The sequence below is a fragment of the Dendropsophus ebraccatus genome, chromosome 1 (genome assembly GCF_027789765.1).
Source record: "Dendropsophus ebraccatus isolate aDenEbr1 chromosome 1, aDenEbr1.pat, whole genome shotgun sequence".
NCBI classification, from domain to species: domain Eukaryota; kingdom Metazoa; phylum Chordata; class Amphibia; order Anura; family Hylidae; genus Dendropsophus; species Dendropsophus ebraccatus.
In genome coordinates, this window is record NC_091454.1 from 201,030,512 (window position 1) to 201,046,765 (window position 16,254).

Below are 16,254 nucleotides of genomic sequence, written 5' to 3' on the forward strand. Positions count from 1 at the left end.
TAACTAGTATTCAATGAAGTATTCAATGGCAGGCTCAGAATCTACACCTGCTCCGAAGTAGGTGTATTCTTCTGCCATGGCTTCTGCCTGGGTAAAACCATGAAAACGAGGTACACACACCTGCCTATCAATCGGTGCTTATGCCTGGCAAACGTCATAGAAAAAGCAAAGATCTGCACCTTTTCCATAGCATACGCCAAGGTCACACAGTGATGAATGTGCCCCCTAGTGTTGCGGCAAAACTTATTCTGTAAACCGGACCTGGAGTACTCTGACAGCAAGCAGAAATGGTATAACACCAAGGAATAGAAATACATAGTGTGGTAAGGTATAACACAAATTTTTTTTTGTTAAAATAACCAATTTATGCATTTCTCTATAAAAACAGTACAAAGTAGTACCAGGCACACTGATTCCGAGTGTATGTATCCTTTATGAGCCTTAATATACAGTTTACTCATTGTAATATACCGTGAACTTGGTATCAGGTATATTTATGTCCTATAGACCCAACCTTTCTTTCCATCATTGATTGACAACTTTTCCCCTATTTCTGTACAGTGCATTGACCACTTGCCATCATCTGCTAAGGATCTGAGCCTCCATTGTATGGAAGATGTTCAGTAAAAGTTGTCGCTTTTTTCTGCGTATAAGGCGACTGGTGATATAAGACGACCCCTGACTTTCAAAAGATTGTCAGGGGTTCACCTTATACGCCAGAACATGTTAACCCCTACCGGACCGCAGCAGCCCTGCTGCAGTCAGGCAGGGGTTAACTTCAGTTAAAGGGAAAAAATCTATCTCCTGTTCCCAGCAGCCGCTCGTCTTCCGTCCCATTCCTGGCACAGGCAGTGTGATGCACACTGTCTGCGCCGGAGATCCCTGAAGCATCTCATCGAAGAAGCTCAGAGACACTGTCTGCACCGGGAATGGGATGGAAGATGAGCGGCTGCTGGGAACGGGAGATAGGTGAGTTAACTATTTTTTACAGGGGGTTGCCTCATACTGTGGGGATGTGGCCATTTTTGAGATCCCCCACCGTATGCGCCGACCATACCCGGCATATAAGACAATCCCTGACTTCTGAGAAGATTTTTCGGGGTTAAAAATTTGTCTTATACGCCGGAAAATATGGTACTCATTATGGTGTAACAAGCCATATTAAGTCAGCGTAAGAAGTAAACATTAACCCAAACTATCCCATTCCTATTGAAATCAAGGATATAGGAAAGTGACTAGTGTAGGGACCTGGAGTGACTTTCCACATACAACAACATATGACGCAAAAGCGACATTCAGGACTCAGTTTCCATAGTGAATAATTCCCGTTATACATTTTTTTTTTGTATGTGTGAATTACCTGCATAACAATGGATGCATGACAACCACACAAGCTCTCATTGACTTGGCTGGAAATATTTTCATGCTAAATTCATTCTGATTCTCCAAGGACACACGATAGCACAATTCATCAGGAGGCGAGAATAGGTTTTAAATGAAGTGTTTGCCTTGTAGCTATAGCTATAACTGCAAACAACGCCACCTAATATTACTACAATAAAGGTACACTTTAGAAGGTTTTAAAGTAGCCATGCACCTTAAACTACATATTCAGTGACATTATTCCCGGATCAGCCTGCCTCTGACCAATCACTGACCAAGTTCCCTCAGAATGCCTCCACCAATGGAAAATACTCCCTGAACTATATAAGGGTGGTTAGTGCAAGCCTGTTGCTTTGTCCCTGGCCTAAGTCTTTTCTGTTCCAGACTGCACCAGAGAGATTTTTAGTTCAGGGGTCTGGCTGCTGACTAGAGCCCACCACTTCCTAAGCTGCTGTTGTTCCTTGGTGCATAACTTTGCACTGCTAAACATCCAAAAGTGTGAGTATGCCTGAGGGAACCTGCATGTCCATGCTGAGAGGAATATAGTCTACAGGTCTCAAGTCAAGTTCTGTGTTCCACAGTGAGTCAAGTCTGGTCAGGGGTTGGAAAAGTTGTGTTTCTTGCCGAAGTGTCTCCCTGCTTTTGTAGAATTTTTTTTTGTTACTCCTGGACATGGCGTTTTTCGTACTCATCACAGCAAGGCCAAATCTTTTACCGTGAGTACTGGTTGCCACTTCAGTGCTTCTCTAGCAGTGAGGCGGGCCATAGTTGCTGGTGAGGCACAGCTGGGGAGGCAGTTTTCATGAAAATGACTATATGCTGCGCAGTTCTTTCCCTGACTGCAACAATCTTAGGTTTATGCAAACGTAGCTGACCTTATTTTTGTGTACATTAACCCATTGAGGACCAAGCCCAAAATGACCTAGTGGACCTCGCAAATTTTCATTTTTTTGTTTGTTTGTTTTTACCTCCTCCCCTTCTAAGAGCTCTAGCACTCTCAGTTTTCTATCTACAAGCCCATGTAAGTGCTTGTTTGTTACAGGAATAGTTGTACTTTGTAATGGCGTCTTTCATTCTACCATAACATGTATGATGGAACCTTTATGTATGATGGAACCTTTTGGAAGATTTAATTTGGTGACATCGTAAAAAAGATTGCAATATGGTAACGTTTGGGGGGTCCCTGTGTCTACGTAATGCACTATATGGTAAAAGCGACATTATACTATTATTCTATAGGTCAGTCCGAACACAACCACATGCAGGTTTCCACAGATTTTCTAATGTTATGTATATATATATATATATATATATATATATATATATATATATTTTATGAAATTCTTTTTTTTTTTGCAATTAATTGTTAATAAAATGGGCCTATTGTGACGCTTATAACAGTTTTATTTTTTCACCTACGGGCCTGTATGTGGTGTCATTTTTTCCGCCATGATCTATAGTTTTTATTAATACCATATTGTGTAGCATGGACGTTTTGATCACTTAATACATTTTTTTTATATATAATGTAACAAAAAATCGGTAATCCTGTCGCTTTTTTCACTCTTTTCGTTTACGCCGTTCGCGATGCCGCTTGTTATATTTAATAGATCGGACAATTACACACACTACGGTATATTATGTTTTTTTTATTTTTTATATATGTTTTATTTATATAATGGGAAAGGGGGGGTCTTAACTTTTATTGGGGAGGGGCTTTGGGGTACTTAAAACTTTTTTACTTTTTTTTATATACATTTTAAGTCCCCTGGGGGACTTTTACATACAGTTTTAGGCCAGGTTCAGACTATGTAACTGTGCGGCTGTATTTGCGGCTGTAATTGTGCGGCGGTATTTTTGGTGGTTCATGCGTACGCTGGAAAGTATAGGATATACGGCTGCACAGTGCACACTATGTATGAATCGACGGCCCGATTGTAAACGGACCCGTAAAAAATGAACAAGACCATTGTTTGCGGCTGGAAATGCGGCCGTGGTTTGACAGGCGGTCCGTACGGAGTACTTCAAAAATAGCCGGCAATGATGCCGAATGCCGATGCCTCTAATAGTTAATATATTAAATTAATAAAACACATTTTCTTTGTAATAAAGTCCCTTTCGTTGGTCAATAATTTAATTCTAACGAATTCATCATTTTGCAATTAAATATACTGTTAAAATAAATAGATATATAAATAAATGTATATTTATATATATATATTTATTTTTTGACAGTATATTTAATTGCACAATGATGGATTCGTTAGAATTAAATTATTGAACAACGAAACTGAATTTATTTCATAGAAAATGTGTTTTATTAATTAAATATTAATTAGTACAGGAAGCTCCATAAGCCGTTAATTCATATTCCCGGCAATAGAGCATTCTGTACTAATCATCACTTTACTTTAATGAAAACATCAAATGTTTCTTCTAATTATGTTATGACAATAGCATTATTAGAGGAAACATTTAGAATTATATGTGCGCTCAGCTGATTGGCTGATCGGCTGAGCGCACATATAATTAGCGGGTCCGCAGCACAGTCACTTCATTGTGCTGCGGACCAGCGAAGAGGACACATCGGGGTGAGTATACAGCTCTCCCCACCCCCTCCCCTGCACTGCACCCATCCCAGCAAGAAAGGGGGGGTCAGTTAACCCCTTCCTTGCTGGGATGGGTGCAGTCTGACATCAGTCTGGCCCCCAAGGGGTTAAGGGGGATGCAATACATCCTCCCTTAACCCCTTGGGGGCCAGACTGTAAGCAGAGATCTGTAAAGATGCTGCATACTGTAAGGTGCACAACACCGCTCACAATGATGGGTGTTGTGCTCCTGTTTGTGTGTTTTTTGTGTGTTTCTCCCTTTTTGTTTTTTAGATATCGGGATCCTGTGGATTACGTCGGATTCCGTGGACTACGTCGATGACCAGCGTTTTTTAATGTTTTTTTTTATAAAATGGTCAATGAGAGGTGTAGGGGTGTTTTTATTTGAATAAAAAAATTTTTTAACTTGTGTCTTGTCTTTATTTCTTTACTTTATAGACTTAGTAGTGGAAGCCGTCTAATAGACGGAATCCATTACTAAGTTGGGGCCTAGTGTTAGCCGGTATAAAATGGCTAACACTAACCCCCTATTATTACCCCAGTACCCAATGCCACCAGGGGTACTGGGAAGAGCCGGGTGCCAGTGGTCCCAGAGCGTCAAAATTGGCGCTCCTGGACCGGGCGGCAGCAGGCTGGTAAGATTTAGGCTGGGGAGGGCCTAAACCAATGGCTCTTCCCACCCTGGTGTTACCAGGCTGCTGTCGTTTGGTTTTTAACCCGGCTGGTTATAAAAATAGGGGGGACCCTATGCCTTTTTTAAAATTATTTATTTATTTTAAAAAAACGCTCTATACTCACCCTGATGTGTCCTCTTCGCTGGTCCGCAGCACAATGAAGTGACTGTACTGCGGACCGGCTCATTATATGTGCGCTCAGCCGATCAGCCAATCAGCTGAGCGCACATATAATTCTAAATGTTTCTTCTAATAATGCTATTGTGATAACATAATTAGAAGAAACATTTGATGTTTTCATTAAAGTAAAGTGATGATTAGTACAGAATGCTCTTTTGCCGGCAATATGAATTAACGGCTTATGGAGCTTCCTGTACTAATTAATATTTAATTAATAAAACACATTTTCGATGAAATAAATTCAGTTTGTTGTTCAATAATTTAATTCTAATGAATCCATCATTGTGCAATTAAATATACTGTCAAAAAAAAAAAATATATATATATATATATATATATAAATATACATTTATTTATATATATATTTATTTTAACAGTATATTTAATTGCAAAATGATGGATTAGTTTAAATTTAATTATTGAACAACGAAAGGCACTTTATTACAACGAAAATGTGTTTTATTATTTTAATAGATTAATCGTGAGAGACATCGGCATTAGTGCAGAGGATCGCAAACCCCGGTAATAGCGATTCATGTAAACTGTGTTCCCTGCTTTCCCAGATGCATCCAGAGGTGTTTGCATCACTTTCTTAAGATTTTATTTGTTATTTTTAGTTGAACCAGATTTCAAAGTAAATGACCGTATGTTTTGAGCCGCATGTCTATTTTTTCCCACGGCCGGAGTTTCATCCGCACATTTATAGCCGCATAAAAAATACAGCCGCACATAGTGTGAACCTAGCCCCAACATTACATACATTGTACAATGCTATGCCATAGGCATAGCATTGATCAGTGTAATAGGCTTTCTGCTCATTGAGCCTGCCTGTGCAGGCCGACCAGACCGCACGGAGGCAGGTAAGAGACCTCCGGCGGTCCGATACAGCGATCGGGACCCCCACAGTCACACTGCGGGGGACTTGATCTGTAAGTGACAGGGGACTGCCCCTGTCACTTACACTTAAGCGCTGCGGTCGCACCGTGATTGCGGCGTTTAAGGGGTTAATGACACACTGCGGCGCGATCGCTGCAGCCTGTCATTAACGGTGAGGGCCGGGCTGCCCTGGAAGTCTGTCTGGGGACAGACTTCTAGGGCGTACCGGTACGTCCTTAGTCGTCTAGGGGTTAAAGAAAAGATGCATTTTGATCCTTATGTTATAATGAAAGTCAATGGAAAAACGGATCAAAAGAGATGCACACAAATGCACCCGTTTTTCCATCCTTTTTCATCAATTTTTTGCAAAAATGAATAAAAAAAAAAAAACAGATGAAAAAAATGTAGTGTGAACCCAGACTTACTTCTAGCAAAAAAAACTTGACTGTTCGTAATATAAGTGATAACATCCTTAAATTTTAACGGCAAAAATCCCGAGAACGGGCAACCATTTGAAAAGAGGACCGCATTAGCTGATTTAGTGAAGCTGTGCCTATAAGGTAGGGCTGGGCGGCATACCGCAAAAATACCGATACCGTCACTGGCGTCGGTTAACCGACTTCAACTTGGCCAGGACGGTATTTGCGGTATTTTTGTATTTCTGTGTCCCTGCGCCCGTCCTGTCAGAGCCCCCCGCACACACACGAGCGGCCCGGCACCAGCGCTGGTATCAGAGCGGGAGGTGGAGGAGCAGCAGCAGGGTCCAGGTGAGAATGCTCCCCCCTCCGTCCAGTTCAAGCGACTCCCCGCCCGTCCCGTCCGCCCACCCGTCCGGTCCGAGGCCCTGTCCTGCCAAAGCGCCCACCACCCGTCCGGTCCGGCGTCCCTGCACACTGAGGGGACTACAGGACAGTCGCTGCCAAGTGCTGCTGTGACATGGCCGCGTCCCTGCACACACAGGACAACGCGCAGCGCTCGGCGGCCGGGGCGATCGGACGGGACTGGTCCGGGAGGGGGGAACGGCACCAGTCCCGTCCGAGCGTTACACATACTGTAGAGGCTGTATACCTGTATATACATGTCCAGGTCCCCTAATAATGACAAATAATGATAATAAAATAACCACGGTTTGCTGCTCAGTGAGTTATTTTTTTACTTTTTTAAATCAAAATGTCGCCAGTTTGGCACGGCAAGTGGGTGTGGTTTGCAAAAAGGGGCGCGTCCTAGTTATCGTTGAATTATCGTTACCGCGGCTAAATGTGCGATAAACCGCGATATTGATTTAGGCCAATATCGCCCAGCCCTACTATAAGGCCGTAGGTAAAGCTTATTATTGTAAATGAAGTGGTACATTCGTTTTAAGAGAAATGCAGCTAAAAAGGTATAATATGGATATCTGATAAAACAGGAGCAAGTCGAATAAAATCAGATTCATACGGACTATAGACTTCTATGGCTCAGGAGAATATGGCATTTGTAAGAAGCCATAGTATTACCATGTGTATAATCCATATGAGCTATTTTCATACATGCCCCCCCCCCTTCCTAGAAGGAGCCGTCTCATTCTTTCAGCAGCTCTCATACCTTTCCCTGTACTTCCATCCCTGTTGCTGGCCTGACTTAGATAACACTATGACAATGGATAATTACAATGTGACAGAGGAAATATTTTTGGAAGATGAGAATTGTCATCAGGTACGCCAGTTCAATGACAATACAGACACGGCTGAAACATTATCCGCTTGTTTCCTCTCTAAAAGAAGCCGAGTGGAGAAGCCTTCATATGGTTATCTGCTATGTGTTGTCACGCAACCCTTAGCTGTCTGTCTGCAACCGCACCGTCCCCAGACCACAAGTCAGCAGGCACTTAACCAGCCATAATTAAAGGGCTGAAGCGTCCTGTTATCAGATCCCACCGAGCCCAAGTCTGTAGATGAGCAGCTAACAAATAATGACAGGTAGGGGTGGGTACAATCCAAGGAACCTATTACAAGGGACGATTATCGTATGAAAAAATCATTAGATCGTTCAGATTTGAACGATAATTGTTTAGTGTAATAGCAGACAACAATTAAATAAACAACGAGGAATCGTTAATCATTTGATAGAAATTGGACCTATTTTTATGGTTGATCGCTCGCAAATCGCACGCTTGGTGTAAGACGTCGTTCAGTCGTTCGCAGTAGCGACGAACGCAATAGCGACCGCAAGAACGATCATAAGTAACAATCATCGTTCTGTGCAATTGGGTGCAGGGGCGTAGCTAGGATTCATGGGGCCCCATAGCAAAAAACTGTATGGGGCCCCCCTCCCCTACACACTAATATATATATATATATATATATATATATATATATATATATATATATATTTTGGTGATGTGGCCAAAAAAAAAAAAATTCTCTTGTGGCCAGAGGCAGAATCCTATGGTTATATACATAGGTGCGGGAGCAGACTACCTTTTGCTTAACCCTTTATTTACTCTCCTTCACTACTCCTCCACTGATAGTGACTCAGAGAACAGAGGTCAGAGGTTATCAGAGTAGTCAGGCAGAGAGCTAATTGTCTTCTGTATTTACCCTTTTTTTCTTTTGCAGCATGTTAGAGAACACTGGGTCACTTACACACTGCAGTAAATAAGGGGTTAAACAAAAGGACACAGGAGGCTCTTATCTTCCCCCCCCCCTCCCTCCACGGGCCCCATAGCAACCGCCTTCCCTGCCTCTATGGTAGCTACGCCACTGATTGGGTGTACGATCGCTGTTTGAGAGATCGTTTATCATTAATCACTGATCATCGAAAAATCGCTTCCTGTAATAGTACGCCAAGTCTACTTTAACATAATCAAGTCACATACATGTTATCACTCTGATTCATGACCCCTTAGCCTCATACTTACCCCTCCCCAGCCTGATTCATGACCCCCAGCTCATATTCACCCCTCCCCAGCTTGATTCATGACCCCTCAACCTCATATTTACCCTTCCCCATTCTGATTCATGACCGCAAGCTCATATTCACCCCTCCCCAGCCTGATTCATGACCGCCAGCTCATATTCACCCCTCCCCAGCCTGATTCATGACCGGCAGCTCATATTCACCCCTCCCCTGCCTGATTCATGACCGCAAGCTCATATTCACCCCTCCCCACCCTGATTCATGAATGCCAGCTCATATTCACCCCTCCCCAGCCTGATTCATGACCCATTAGCCTTGTATTCACCCCTCCCCAGCCTGATTCATGACCCATTAGCCTTGTATTCACCCCTCCCCAGCCTGATTCATGACCCATTAGCCTTGTATTTACCCGTCCCCAGCCTCATTCATGACCTATCAGCCTTGTATTCACCCGTCCCCAGCCTGATTGATGACCCCTCAGCCTAATATTTACCCCTCCCCAGCCAGATTTATGACTCCCCAGCTTTGTTCATACCCTCTGAACCTACCTAGTCTAACCTCTTTTTGAAATGGAGTTTCCACCTATCTGACAATTCAGGAAAAGTTAACCATATAGTAAAATTTCTATATCTCAGGAATGGAGAGGCAACAAAAAATATATATATATATATATAATTTTTTTTTTTTTTTTTTTTTTTTTTTTAAATACTGGCCACAAGTCCCCTTTAAGTCACAGGCCAGAAATTAACAAGGCTGCAAACTTGAAGGTGGACTTGCAGGGTACAAGCCTGAGATGATAAGGGCGTGCACTAGCATCATTGTTGACTCAAGGTTGAGTTTTTGAGGTAGAGGTGGCGGGATTGTAGTCTCAGGGTACTGTTTTATGGTTGTCTTGTGTTGATGCTCTGTGGCCACTTTATGTTTTTTGGACTTAATGACTGTGCACCTTAAGGATGGTCCGAACTTGCCGAGGTTTGGGTTTGTATGAACCTGAACACTCGGCATCAGATTCCCGCTGTCTGGCCGCTCCGTGCAGCGGGTGGATACAGCGGGAGGACCGCCTGGAAAAATGGGATACAGACTATGGCTATGGCTGTATCCCAGTTTTCCAGGTGGTCCTCCCACTGTATCCACCCTCTCCATGGAGCGGGCAGACAGCGTGAATCATTGCAGAGAGTTCGGGTCCGTACAAACCCGAACCGACCATCCCTAGTGCACCTAAAATGTTGTGGGATTTGCTGCCCAGAGGCACAAGGTGGAGGCAGGGCAGTGTAGCCTTCTGGTCTAGCGGGGGCTATAATGGATGACGGTTAAGCTCAGACTTGGTCTTTATTGCAGGAACCTCACAATATCACCACACTAAGCCTGGGCTTCCCAACTAGGAGGCACAAACTTTAACATTTGAGAAACAGTCTTTCTGTTTTTCACTTTCCCCCTCGGCGGACTAGTTGAATCTTCAGTGACACAGTGACATTCTCTTTTCTACAACAGTACAGAAGCACGGACATTACTTTGCTGGCTATTGGGCTCTCATGGACCTCTTGTCCTCAGTTATGTGTTGCACACAGACTATTGAGCATTTCCCAGCACTCCCTTAAGTATTAGGTCTCTCCTGGTCTAGAGTCTTCCAGCTGCCCTCACTTCACTCTCATAGTTGTTATCACTGTACTCTTTGTCACTGATGAGAATTATGAGGTATTTTTCATCCCTGACCCAACCGGCAGTCATATCTGCAGCCACAGCTTCTTAATCAGTACTTCACATCCAGCCGTCACGGATTTTGAGTCTACATTTCTGACTACTCAATACATCCGCCATTACTGACCCCTTGGTCTGACTACCTTACAGGAAGGTAGTCAGACCAAAGGACTCCAATCCAATCTGGTCCCTGTGATTTTGGCTAAACGTATGCTACATGTTATCCAGGATGTCAAACTCCATCTCAGGGCACTGAAGTTCTGGGACCAGATGAGTACCTGGATTCAAACCACACTCATGGGATACACTAGTCCTATTGATCACGTTCAGGTTGGTTCTTCTTTGTCATCTTCAGCAGAAGAGAAAATTGTCATCGTGAGAATATTTGGCATCATGTGATCTTTAGGAAGTTCTTCTACTGAGGCTATTGATTTTTAGGAAGTTCTTCTACTGAGGCTATGTTGGGAAAATGGTGCAATACATTAGGTATCACCATATGGGCTTTGGTTTCTCCTTGGCCTCTTTTCTTTTGTCCCATAAAGTGATGTTGCACAGCAGTGCTATATAATGTATGCCTATACACAGTGATGTCACGCTTCAATCAATACTAGGTATTTGTAGTGTACGTAGATCCTATACAAGGTGATGTCATGTCATTTCCTCTTAGGTCATCAGCCCAGGTAAGGCATTTCTACTATACCTCTATCCCTCTTTAATACCTTTTATAATAATCCAGGTAAAATATATAAATCTCTGGGATTAGTTTCTACCAACAATCTATCCCGGGAAGTTTGCCTGGTTCTTTGCTTTCAGGTGTGAAGAATTTGGCTTGGTATGAAGTGTTATTCTAGGCCCATTCTTTAGGCAGACGCTGTATGTGTAGTTACAGGAGTTTATGGAGGGGCCCAGGGGGAGTATAAAATGAAGATTTAAGGTAAAAGATGTTAGTAAATACACTACACTGATCATTTGTCTAGGAAAATAAAAAAAAAAAATATCTGTCTAGGAAGCTGAGCTTTCCTGTTTCTGGTCCATGTATTGATCCCAACTAGAGATGAGCACAACTTAAGCATGCTTGAGTCTGATGGTTCAGATAATCTCTACAAAATGATTACCCTCATGTAAATCCTTCGGTGTATTGAGTCCAGTAAGAACCATCATTGGTCCAAAAGGTCCAGAATTATTATTTCCAGATCACTAATATTTTTGGTCAAAGCTAAAGTTCCAACCACATGGGAGCGTTCCATGTAACAAAAAAGTATTCCAACTTTAGATGTATAACCATTTTTTCTATTGTCATATTACATTGCTTGACAAAGACCCTGTTGGGTCGAAACGTTTGCCTAAATGTACTGGCTGACTCAATAAAAGTTTTGAAGATTCTAAGCATTGAATGTGGCTGGATTCTTCTTCTACGCTGTCTCGTGCCAAACCCTTTACAGCAGATATCAGAAGCGAATAAGGAGGCCACCATAGATAGATGGACCGCTTTAGGTCTCATTCACATGATCCATGCTGGGACACCCTACCGGTATAAATAGGTCATGTCTGGAGGAGAATCGCAGCACAGATCTCCCAATAAAAGTGCAGCCCAACCCTCCACCCCGCCACCCAGCATGCAGACATGACAGGAGCGCATAATAACTACTCACCTACTCCCCCCGTGCCGGCCAACTTACTCATGTTCATCAGAAGTGGCAGGGACTACGATGGTTCGTGCTGGCACCGGGAAAAGAAGGCAAAGAGGGACCACGCCCCTTCTGGTAAACATGTGTAAGCCTACCAGTACGGGGGGAGTAGGCCCATAGTTGTCAGATTATTATCCGGACTAGGACATGTCCAATTTTTTTGCAGCACGGAGCGGGGTGGGGGTCGCAGCACGGATCATGTGAATGAATTAATTTATTTGAATGGCTCCTGAAATTGTCAAGAGGTGGCGGTTCCACGACTACAGACAAGTTTACATGACATGTGAATGCAGCCTTAGTTTTTAAAGTAGCGAATATATATTCATACAGTGAATGGATCACAGCTCTCAGCTCTTCATCACTTTTACTGCTTCAGAAGATAAATTTCTAAGATATGATGTGTTGGTGTATTTTTAACATTTCTGTGTCCTATGATGATACGTGGTTTGTGTTTATGTCTACCTTCATTATGTTATGGAATAACCAATTTTTTATTTTTATTTTTTTGCCTTTTTCATGCACATTTTCACATGTTCCTCTTTAGGTTTAGAAAGATATTACTTATTGTTTGTTGGTTTTCTGAACAGCCCTTGATGTCATCTCGCTTATATTCATAGTGATTGACTGAAAAACATCCCGGAAAGGTTACAGCTGCCTTCTCCTCCAGCTTCATGCACATATCGAAGGCATGCCATACATATTTACCTGTGTTACATGACCCAACATGTCTCTTACAGCATGCAGGAAAAACAATGGGGACACGGAATTTGGCCTGTGCTGGGTACACAGGTTGTGTATGTGGGCAGGTGTAAACTCCACGGTAGGCGTATGTAACATACACAGACAAACAAGGGGAGCCGTTAACACTTTTGCTGCCAATTCTATGTTCCCTTCTTCAACCTGTCAAAAGTCATAGCCCCAGGACAGAAGTAATGGATGGACTGGAGAATGGAAGAGTTATGTTATTAGCACTGAATGAGTCTGGAAGACAATAAACCTTGATGTATGTGGGTGACTACGTGAGGAGAGCAATGCTCCATAATGTCAAAATTAACACCTTTAATTAGCTGTCCGATTATAGAAAGGACATCAGCCCTGGAAAACAATCTGCTGCTCTATATTAACAACTACATATACTTTATATACTTTCGTTTTTATTCATTATATATATTTTATTCATATATATATATATATATATATATATATATATCTGCTTGCCTGAAGGGTGGGCAGGGGGGCGCATCTAATTTATCAAGACATTAATGATGGCACAAATCTATACCTGCTCCGAAGCAGGTATAGATTTGAGCGCCCGCCGCTCAGTGGGCACAGGTCCCGCTGGATTTACTAAGAGGTTTGTGCCTTTTAGTAATTACTGCTGGGTAAATAGGAAGGGCTATATTTAAGACTGGCCTATGAGTATGTTGGTCTTAATAAATCTCCCTCATGTGTACACAGTTAGTGCTAGATAAAAGTGCTCTACTGAGAGTGGACAGTCTGGCACTGTGTTGGGAGTTGATTTAATGTAGAGCACTATAAATGGCATGTGGGGGAAGAAGGGTATTGGTTTACTGGCTTTGCAAGAAAAGTAGTAGCCAAGAGTCATAAGGATCACAAGAAAGGGGAAATATATTGGCAAAAAGCAGCCCTGGTCTAAGCAATAGATTGCTATTAATGATGATTACTAAACAAAATGTGAGAGGGAGATTACATTCAGGAAGAGCACAGTATAAGTAGGAATAAAAGTATTTTCACAAGGAACAGAATTTTATGCATAGTAAGCATTGAGAAGGAAGACTTGATTTACCTTAATTTACCTTTCAGGAACTGCAGGGACCCTCTGGAGGAGGCCCAGGGTACATTCACACATTGTTTAACACAGCAGGGATCCTACACTATCTACAGTAATCCCCACCCCTGCTTCCTGTGTTCTGTTTTGGTCTCTTGTTGCTAGAAGAGAAGTTCCTCTACTGCAGTTTACAGGGAATGAGACATCTAGCAGCTTTTTTTCTGGGGCATTGAGTCATTTTTGGTAAACAAAGTGAACAAATATGTTAGAAATCACATGAAGAGAGGTTGTTTGAAAAGACTACTTGAAAGGGATAATTTAAGGGCAGAGCATAGCACCCCTTTTTTCTTAACTCCACCTACCTGTCTAACCAGTGGCGGACATATCACTTTTGCAACCTGTTCAGCTGCACAGGGGCCTAGGTCAACAGAGGGGCCCTTCAGGCTTGGACTCTGAACTTCAGTCTAGCGGACCCCTCCAATGCCCCGGGTGCATGTCCTGCCACCCATGGCCCACTAGTGTTGAGATGCCAGCAGCTGCGGCCTGCCCCACATACTGCATTGGATATGTGAGCCATGGCTGGCCACAGCTACGCCATGCTCCCGCCCTGCTTCGGGATGTCACCCGGTGGTCATACGTTGATGATCACGGCATTGGGCATCCTGATGACCTGGAGGACCACTGGGGGGTCAGGTGGGGTATTGTGTGTGGAATGTGGGGCAGCCAGAAATGTGGTAGCATGGTTTGCTTATGAAGGGGCAAATTTTCTGCACACATGCCCTATGCAGTCTGTGTCCACCCCTGTGTCTAACCCCACCACTAAATATGGTGGATGCTAAAAAACATGCACCATTTACCAAAATAATCAACAGCACACTTGTTTGCTATCATAAGAAGTTAATGTTTCCATCTAGGATGGCGGAGTTGTTAATATTTGCCTTGCAATTAAACGCCTGACCTGTGTGAATACCGGCATCCAACCAAGATAACAATGGAAACCTGTTTCCTTTTGTCCTGCCTCACATTGCCTTGCTGGGAATCTCCACATAGGATAATAGTACATGATCATTCAGGTAAACAAGCCAAGCATGATACCGCTAGCTCCTTGCGTATACATGGGAAAAAGCAGAAGCACACCTGACTGCTACTATACCTTTGATCTGTCCTATTTCCAGCAGTGTCATAAACAGAAGAAGTATTAGACATTGTTATCTGTACTTAGGGATTGGCCTGATCATACACGGTGCACGGCTCTGTGCCGTTTTATAGACATGTAAATCCTTTAGAAAACACATTAAGGTCATGAGTCAGTATTAGTGTTGAGCGGACCTGTAAAACTGTTTGGGTTCCGCAATGTTCTCCGAACCCAATCGCTCAGCATTCTGATTCTGAAGCTGGATGCCGACCTAGAGCTGCAGGAAAAACATGGATACAGCCTAGGGCCGCTTTACCCAGAGGGCACATGGTGCACGTGCACCGGGCCCACTGGTTAAAGGGGCCCACCCTGAGCAGGCCGTTGCTACGTGCGACCAATGCGGTCGCACAGGGCTCCGGCCACCAGCCTGTCAGGGCGGAGCGCCATGGATGGGTAATCTACTTACCCATCCATGGCGCCCCCTGCAGGGCCCCCCATCCGCCGCTGCCCCCCTCCGCCCACTGCTGCGCTTCAGCAGGAGCAGCGGTACTGACAGAGAGAGAGCGCCATTGGCTCCCTCCCTGTCAGTCACTCTTGTGGCCGCACTTCCTGCGGTCACAAGAGGCCACACTCTCCCTCTGGCGCCCGACGTCACGGGAGCGTCGGCGCGAGGGTAAGGGGAGTGCAGCCTCTTGTGACCGCAGGAGTGCGGCCACAAGAGGGAAGAGAAGAGGAACGCGTGGACCTAGGTGAGTATAACTGATTTTTTTTTTATGTTATATGGGAGGAGGAGCAGGAGCGAACAGGGGGGGGGGGGGGGGTTGCACACAGCAAGGGGGCTATATACTATTGGGGAGAGCACAAGGGGGCTATATACTATTGGGGAGAGCACAGGGGGGCTATATACTATTGGGGAGGGCACAGGGGGGCTATATACTGTTGGGGAGAGCCCAGGGGGGTATATACTGTTGGGGAGAGCACAGGGGGGTTATATACTGTTGGGGAGAGCACATGGGAGCTATATACTATTGGGGAGAGTACATGGGGGCTATATACTATTGGGGAGAGCACGGGGGGGGTTATATACTGTTGGGGAGAGCACATGGGGGCTATATACTATTGGGGAAACACAGGGGGGCTATATACTATTGGGGAGAGCACGGGGGGCTATATACTGTTGGGGAGAGCACATGGGGGCTATATACTATTGGGGAGAGCACAGGGGGGGTTATATACTGTTAGGGAGAGCACATGGGGGCTATATACTGTTGGGGAGAGCACATGGGGCTATATACTATTAAGGAGAGCACGGGGGAGCTATATA